Here is a 9,787-nt window from a genome sequence, read left to right as displayed (position 1 = left end):
AATGATTTAGTGTGAACATTTTTATTAATTGTGTGAACACATAGATGCCGAATTTGAGTAGTCATCTTTGTGTCTATAAATAGTTTATCTTTTCTTTGAAAAAGGATCTTTGAACTTTTGACAAATTATTAATAAAACTTTTCTTCTTGTAAGGTTTCTTCCTCTCTTATTTCTTTTGAGTCTCGAAGTGACTTATCTAGCTTGCTAGTGGTGTCAACCCGAACTCATTGAACTTATCACCAATTTGGTGTGGCGTTCATTTATCTTTTTATTCCTTTGGTTCTTACTTCTATATAGGTACCGGGTCAAGGTCCATCTTCGACTCTTCATTTAATCCACCCCTTAAGCAATATAAGTCCCAGGGCAATACTTCATATAGTATTGAATCGTTCTTGACGCTTGAGTTCGTATTTCCATTCCATTTTATCTATCAACTTATAAAGTATTTCTTTATTAAACCGAACCTATCAACCATCAAACCAAGCCCATCTTTTGAACCCATTTTGTTTACTACTGCTTATAAATCAACCTAACTCCATCAATCTACAAAATTGAATGACACTTCTCGTCGACGATTGGGCAATCAAGTGAATCGACTCAATCAACCGAGCCGGATCGCATCACTTTCATACAAGTGATGCATCGATTGCACATTCTCTCCACGTCTCGTTTCATTCTTGGCCAAAAGAAATGTTCGTGCAACGTGGCCAACATCTTTGTGACTCCAAAATGTCCCATGAGGCCTCCGCTATGTGCCTTGTTCACCAACACATCCCAAATAGAACCTTGTAGAATGCAAAGTTTACCTTCTCGAAAAAGGTAGTCATCATGTCTATAAAATTTCTCAAAGGCTACATGTTCATAGACTTTTTACAATTCAGCAAAGTCAGAATCATTTACATAGAGTTCTTTCAAATATGAAAAACCAAGTAATTTTGAATCCAAATGGTTAAGAAGGGCATACCTCCTCGACAACGCATCTGCTACAACATTTTCTTTACCTTTCTTATACTTGATTACGTACGGAAATGATTCGAGGAATTTAATCCAATTGGCATGCCTTTTGTTTAACTTCTTTTGGTCCTTGAGGTGTTTCAACACTTCATGGTCGATATGAATGACAAATTCTTTGGGCCACAAGTAATGCTGCCACATCACTAATGCCCAAATCAATGCGTACATTTCCTTATTGTAGGTGGGATAGTTGAGTGTTGCATCGTTTAACTTTTCACTAAAATAAGCTATTGGACACCCATCATGAGTCAACATAGCCCCGATACCTATATCTGAAGCATCACACTCAGTCTCAAACGTTTTATTGAAATCAGGTAAGGAAAGTAAAGGAGCATTAGTCAAACAATCTTTAATTAAGTTAAAAGATTTCTCCTGTTCCTCACTCCAATAGAAAGTAGAGTGTTTCTTGATAATATCAGTTAATGGAGCAGCCAGCGTGCTAAAGTTGGGAACAAACTGTCTATAAAAACTCGCCAAGCCATGGAAGCTTCGTACTTGGTTGATGCTCGTAGGTCGTGGCCCCTTTCGAATCGCCTTTGCTTTGTCTTGATCAACTTCGAGTCCTTCCGATCTGACCACAAATCCTACGAAAATAACTTGACTAGTACAAAATGTACATTTCTTAAAGTTTCCATACAATGTTTCCTTATGTAAGACTTCCAGAACAGATCTCAACTGAAGCAAGTGTTCTTCTAATGACTTGCTATAGACTAGGATGTCATCAAAATATACAACACAAAATTTACTAATATAAGCACGCAAGACATGGTTCATCAATCACATAAAAGTGCTGGGTGCATTATTTAAGTCGAAAGGCATAACCAACCACTCATACAAACTATGCTTTGTCTTAAATGCCGTTTTCCACTCATCTCCTTCTCGCATTCGGATTTGGTGATATTCGCTCTTAAGATCTATTTTGGACAAGAGTTGGGCACCACTTAATTCATCGAGCAAGTCATCAAGGTGCAGAATTGGAAGCCTATACTTGATGGTAATTTTGTTGACTGCTCGACAATCCATACACATGCGCCAAGTTCCATCCTTTTTGGGCACCAAAAGTACAGGTACGGCGCAAGGACTTAAACTCTCTCGTATGTACCCCTTTTCCATCAATTCAACTACTTGTCTTTGTAGTTACTTAGTCTCTTCGGGGTTACTACGATATGCTGGACGATTTGGAATTGTAGCTCCGGAAATGAAATCAATTTGGTACTTGATCCCATTATGGGCGGTAACCCACTAGGGATGTCCTCTGGAAATACATCTTCAAAATCCTACAGCAAAGACACAATCGAAGATGGAAGATTGGCATCTAATTCTTTAGTGTTAAGAAAATTTTCCTTGTACATAAGCACTATCATCAGCTATTTTAGCAACAAGGTCTTTCGAATCTCTCGCTCTTTTGCATACAAGCTCAATTTTTCAATCTCTTTTTCATCTTTTCTTTCTTTTTCTGCCTTCATTTTTATTTCACATTCTCTATTCTTTTCTCTCGATTTTACCTCTTGTTTTCCCACTTTTCTTTTCCTTTTCTTTTTCTATCTTTTCTTTTTGCTCTTTTGCTCTCACTTGTTCAACGGAGTCTTTCAATTTCAACTGGTCCTCGTACACTTTCTTAGGAGTCAATGGCGCCAATGTCACATTCTTTCCTAAGAGCTTGAAAGTGTACCAGTTGTTATAATCATCATGAATCGCTCTTCGATCGAACTGCCAAGGCCTTCCTAAAAGTAGATGGCTAGCATGCATCGGCACCACACCGCATACGACTTCATCGCTCTACTTGCCGATTGAAAAGGTAACAACGGCTTGTTTGGTGACTTTCAACTCGCCTCCATCAATCAACCCTTGTAACTTGTATGGATGAGGATGTTTGGTCGTTGGTAGCCCAAGTTTCTCTACTAGCATGCTGCTAGCAACATTTGTACAGCTTCCTCCGTCGATAATCACACTACACACTTTACTTTGAACATGGCATCGTGTGTGGAAAATATTCTCGCATTACTATTTATTTCCCGCATTTTGAATACTCAAGCTCCGCTTAACAACGAGAATTTCTCCTTCAACAGCATACTCGAGATCATCTTCGGTGAGTGATTCGAAATCATCTTCTTTGCCATTTTCAGACTCGATCTCACCATTGGGTCTCACAACCATTGTTCTTCGATTTGGGCACTGACTCGCGATATGGCCTCTTCTAAGGCACTTGAAGCATTTGATATCTCGGGTGGGATTGCGCATGGCTTCATTTGTGCCTTTACTCGTCTCTCTACTCGGCTTGTTGGCCTTTGTTGCTACAGAAGGCTCATTTGCTTGATTAAAAGTATCTTTTTTGCTAGTTCCTTGGCCCTATTTTGTTGTGGTAGTGGAGTTGGGATAGGCTCGAACAACCCATTTTCTTTTGAGTTGTTTCTCCACTTTAATGGCCATGTGCACCATATCTTCAACTTCAACGTAGTGTTGTAGTTCTATTACGTTGGTAATATCTCTATTCAATCTGACTAGATATCTGGCCATGGTGGCCTCCCGATCCTCCTCAATGTCGGCTCGGATCATGGCAATCTCCATTTCCTTGTAATAATCTTCAACGCTATGACTACCTTGTGTAAGGTGTTGTAGCTTTAGGAATAGCTCATGGCGGTAGTATACAGGGATAAATCTTTTCCTCATGACGGCTTTCATCTCGACCTATATGGAAACGAGTCATTCACTGTTTCTCCTATGGCTAACAGTTAATTGGTTCCACATATGACGGTATAATCAGAAAACTCGATGGCCGCAAGTTTGACTTTCTTACTCTATGAGTAGTTATGGCACTCGAAGACAAGCTCTATATTTTTCCCACTCTAGATACGCTTCTAGATCAGTCTTCCCTTGGAATGGAGGAATAACCATTTTAATATTCTTGAGGTCATCATCGACTCGTTCACGTTCTCTAAGCCTTCGGTTTCTATAGCCTCACGTTCTTTCGCTTTGGTTGGAGGCTTGGTCGCTCTCCATATAGCTAGCCTCGTAGAGATCATTATCATGTTGCCACCATCGACCTCTTTCTCTTATAGGGTTTGGAGGCTTGTTTTCTCTCTGAGTTCTTTCCTCCATTTGATCCATGTGCTCTTGGATTGAAACAAATTGGGGTTGGAATAGTCAAGATATTTCTCTTATGATGGCTTGTACTTGTAGATCAGGAACTCCTCTTCCGGCTACGTTCCGTATAGGCCACATGCCACCACTCCTGGCAGCATTGGATGCGCCACCACCCGCCGTATTATGTTTAGGACTTCTTGACATTATGTATTAGAAAACCTCACCACAAACCTCACTTAATTCTCTCGTAAGAAAAATAAAATTTGACACTCGGCACTTGTGTTTGCACTCAAATATAGGCTTTTTTTGTCACTATAATGTGCTCACACTCTCTTACCTTTTTCCACTCGAATTTGCCTCCCTAAGTTCGTAGGTAGTGCCTTTGCCTTAACTGTAAATCTTGGTGGAGTCGACTTCGAAGATGGATGTGAAGGTGGGAGAGATGTTGGGTAGTAAGGTGGGCTAAAAAGAAACAAATTAGAAGTGTGGCTGAATAGGTTTTAGGTAATAAAATTTGTTCTCGGGAAAATAACACTTTCGAGCTAACTTTCTATTCTCTCTTTTTTTACACCAATCAGGTCTCTTTTTTTTTGTATTTTCAGACTTTGTAATTGCAATCACTCTCCTTTTCTTTAATCGATTTTTTATTTCTTTTTTTTCATATTTCGATCTCGGGAGCTTCAAAAATGTAATACTTACTTAATTTGGCTAGCTCTGATACGAAATGATGCGAACCCGTGCTCGGAGTTGATTACGAGTTGCGTATGTTCCCGATCGTAAATTAAGAAGTATCGTAATTGAAGGCTAATTTTGAAATGGTTTCAAGCTGGTCGGTTTTCAAAGGGGATGTTGAATGGATAATTTGGCTAAGTTAAGTTTAAATTATGTTTGAAGAATGAACCAATATTATAGATGAATATTGACCCGATTCTTATGTCAACACTTAATAAGGGATTGTTTAGAAGATGTCAAACCGTGACCCACTATCTAATTTAGATAGGAACTAAATGGTATAGAGGTTGAACGCCACACTTGCTGGAAGTGATAAGTTCGGAATGAATCGGGTTGACGCCACTAGACTTAGCTAGATAAGTCAATCGAGTCACAAAAGAACAAAGGGAGTTGAATAACTCGCAATGAGCTTAATAGTCAGAAAAGATTCAAAGTTCAGTAACCTTCAAAACAAATGACAATGAGCTATTTATAAGCTATTTTGTTCCAGCCGAATGGACACTAAGTAAATACAAATTAAGTTAGCTGGAATTCAAGTTAATTTCAGCTGAATGAACCTTGAAGGAATTTAATGTAACAATGTGGCATTTAAGGTCCCCGAAAAGCCTTGGAGCTGACTTTAATTAGTTGAGCTGAAGTAGAAATATTCTTGATGCACCGAATAGATGAATCAGCTAAGGGATGTATCTAAGCATAGGAGACGCCAATAGACATGGCCTTTACATTCCCCGAATGATCAGTTAAATGAACTTGGAGGTGGGCTGAATCAAGCAAGCATCTGATCAGCTAAGATGTATAAATATGAATTAATCCTCCTTGGGCAGCCGAGCAAGCATATTTGAATTAATGCTAGTTCTGATGCACGAACAACCACTAGATGTGAATAGTCGACAATGGGTGGATACTTAGGTGTGAACTGGTGTAAGCAGCTGATTAGTCAAGTGAAGAAACATTTGATCCATTGAATCCCATGAAAATGTGCTTGGAAGGAAGCAATCAGTAGCTCCTAGTGCATGCACGTCCAGGTACATGATACGAACTAAGACTTAGCCGAAGAAAGAACCCAGACTAAAGAGTCAGACCCGTTTCTTATGTTGGCAAGGATTGCAAAGAAATGGGAAAGAGGGGGGGTAGTGGTGTTAAGGAACGTGACCCGTTACCTATGGAAGGTAAGAACCAACGTTATCAAGATGGAAGTGGACTTGGAAGACGCCACAAGCTAGCTTGATAAGTCTCACAAAGCCAGAATAAGAACAAAGGAAGAACTTTAATTCTCACAAAATATAAATTGTTCATTAACCTTAAACAATCCAAATGGCCGAAAATATATAGGCCAAGATGAGTACATGAATGGTCAAACGTCTTAAAGATGATACATGGATAGCTTGGACATTAATGGCTTCTAGAAGGACCTTTGATGAACCCAAGAAGACAACTTGAAGCTTGATGTTCATCCATGCACCTTGGAGTAGCTTAATGGCCAAAAGACTTGATTTTAATGCCTTGGACGGATGGATGCTTTGTATGGCCGAATGGTCACAATTCCAAAGGTCAAATTCGGCCATGAAAGACTTTGTATCATGAATGGTCACCTAGAAACTCGAATGGGCTCATAGGATTCATGGAATGTAATTATGGAAGAACATGCACCACCTTGAATGTTCCTTGAGTACTTTGTATGATTCGGCCCTTGTGCTGTCCACTTGAATGGTCATCTTGGAAATGCATGAATGGGTGATTATGATGGTGGCCGAAAGGTCACATACTCCCCCCTTGCAACCGTCCACTTTAAAGCTTTCCTAGGACACATTAAAACCCAAATTAGTTCACAATCTAGGATAAATTAAACACACGAAATCTATGTAATAGTGAAGGCATATTAACACCTTATTAAATATATAATGAAAACACATTTAAAACATACTATAAAATATGTAATAACCTAAACATGCTTATGACTTAATTTAAAATATAGAAACACTAAATACTTTAATTAATTAGGCCCAAAACAATCAACCAAAAAAAACGAATTTAAATAGGCCCAAAATACCAAAACGGATTTAAGTTTTAATTATCACTAAGAATAAATTATATGGGCTTAAAACTTCTTCTCCTTGGGCCTTTGCTTCACATTCGGCCCAAGCTTGTGAAAGAAGTATTGCCAAGGCCTGCTTGAGTTTTTGGGCTCTAGAACGGGTTATTGGACCCGTAGGAAGAGGGAAGATGGCTTGGACATCATCTTGGGCTTGCGAGCTCTCAAAGGCCTCCCTTGGGCTTGGGTTCGTATCAATACATGTGCCTCCTTAAATGCCATCCAATGAACCTATTGATGAGCAACCGATTCATCTAACCTACAAGACAAAATTAAGGCTCAGTTTAATGCAAACATAAACTTAATTTTAGACACACTTTAATTTTTCTAAACAATAGACACAATTTTAGTGTTTGAACTAAGACCAATAAACACATAATAAAGCTGTACGAAATAAGACAAAATTAATGAACTTAAGACAGATTTAAAATGTTCAGATTATGACACATTTAAAACTCAAATTATTGATGTTTAAACCATGACATAATTATGAACCTTAGACTAATTTAATTAACTAACTATAATAACTAAAACCAATTAAATATTTATTCCAACATTTGAACTCTTAAGCTAAAGGAAAGTGGAATTGAGCTAAAATTGAGCTTGGAGTAAGTTGCATGGCATGCTCGAATTGCAAGTCCATGATTGTTCGATAAATCCAGCAACGGTTTCACCCCAATCTCGATCGATAAGACCCTCAACAACCTCATTGAACCTCTTAGCTCGAGCACGAGTGACCGGTCTCTTTGGTAGCTCCGTGGGTTCTTCAGCAGCCTTAGTCGAGTCTTGAGCCATCATCGTATCAGTAATTATGTAAATACGAAAAATTTTCTTGCACCATATCATAAGGTATGGTACCATTTAAAAGAGCGGTGTTAGACACAAGCACCACAGATAGCTAGTGAACTCTTTAGTTTGAGACATTTTAGATTTTGAAATGTGGTTGAGAAGACATTTGTTGTTCAATATTGTTTGAACTAGACCAAATCAGTCGGGGTACTAGTTCAGAGAGTGGCTTTGAACCGGTTATAGCAAGAATTGGTATGAACAGACTAAAAATTGATTGAACCAATTTTTTTTTAGTTCTTTGAAGTTTAATAATTTTTAATCAGATCAACGAACTGGTGGCCTGACTGGTTTGACCACTGCTCCAGTTTAAACAACATTGTTCTTGTTCTAAATATTATTTGTCATATTAACATCACATTAGTATAGCATAAACAAACAAAGTTGAATCACATTAGCATGTTGCATATTTCATAACTTCAACTATAGGTGAAATTGAGATGACATATGCTTCGAGAAGTATATAGAAGAATGAGATCTTAATAATTTTAATGATACAGAGTCAAATTTAGATGATGATAAACTCAGTCAATGACCAACTAATGATTATAATGAGCATATGTTAAATATTAAAAAGAATAACCCAACAAACGCACACTAGAATACTTTGATTTTAATTTTTATTACATGTTTAGAAATTATTTTTATCATACTAATAAATTATTTATAGTAATTAGTAAATTTTAAAATATAAATTATGTAACTATATAATTACAACATGTATTACCAAACATAACATAGATAATTACGATGTAATTCAAAAACATCTTGAAAATTACAATTATTTCTAATTATAAGAGAGTTAGAATTTGATTACTATGCTGTCCAATAAGACCCTGAATATAGGATCAGATTCAATTGGTGCTGTATCTTGGTGTTCGAACATTGACTCAAGGCCTTGGGAACTTTGGGAGGTTTTCGCTAAATTTGATCACTTGTGTTCAGATGTCCCCGAATTAGAAATTAACATCTTTAGAGAGGCAAACAGCATGGCTGATGCCCTTGCCAAAACTAGAGTTGATAGAGAAATTCTCTTCCAAGCTTGGCTATCTTAGTTTGATGCGGAAAGAATGTAGGTTGGGGTATATTTTGTGATACTTAGATATATTTGAGTTCGATTACTCTTTTGACGCAGGCGTGAAGGGAGCTTATCATTCAGCATTTTCTCTGGCGTTGACTAGGTTGAAAATATTTTTTGTAATTGTTTTGCTATTAAAGGCAGTGCACTGTCTTGTTCTGATAGCTTAAGTATCTGTTGGGTGTACTGCTGGTTGTTCTAATGAATAAATATATTTTTGTTGAGAAAACAAAAATCTCAGGGTTATCTATTAGGAGCTAAAAAATATGTTTTTTTATGCTTTTGTTAGATAAATCTGAAACAAGTTCCTTCTAATTTAAGCTAAAAAGAGACTCAAGGCTGACCCTTCAATAATACCTTCTCCAGGATGCAAGTAAACTTTTTTTTTACTTGATAATTGTTGCAAGAAAACATTATACCCTGCGTATATGAACTAAAGTTTGATTAGTTGTCTCAATCGCACTTTCACTTCAGAAGAAGAACACGACTTAATAACAGGGAACAGAGTTGCTTGCAAAGGACATGGGAGAAAGTGGTGAAAAAGATTCAGAGGAAAATATATAATCCTTAGACCTAAAGTTTAAGTATTTAACTAAAAAAGGTTAAAAAGGTTAAGTGGGTAGATTTCAGATGAATATGAAATCATAGAAAATTTCAAGTTTAGCATTGTAGAATAAAACAATTTTTAAGAGAAGATACAAGTTTGAATATTAGAGACGATATTGTTGAGAAGAACAATTATGAATGTTATCAAGTATAAAACATACTTATAGAATAGGAATGAAAAACATAAAAATAAAAAGCTACATATACTTTGTGCTTCATATCTAACCATAAATCATTTTCCAATAGATGAAAGGTAATAATTGAATATCAAATATGTCAAAGGCATGATAGATGTGGAATAACATCACTTCAACAGTCGCAAGCAACAAAGAATT

This window comes from Gossypium raimondii, chromosome 8 (genome assembly GCF_025698545.1).
Source record: "Gossypium raimondii isolate GPD5lz chromosome 8, ASM2569854v1, whole genome shotgun sequence".
Taxonomy (NCBI): Eukaryota; Viridiplantae; Streptophyta; class Magnoliopsida; order Malvales; family Malvaceae; genus Gossypium; species Gossypium raimondii.
Note: the sequence above shows the minus strand (reverse complement) of the source record.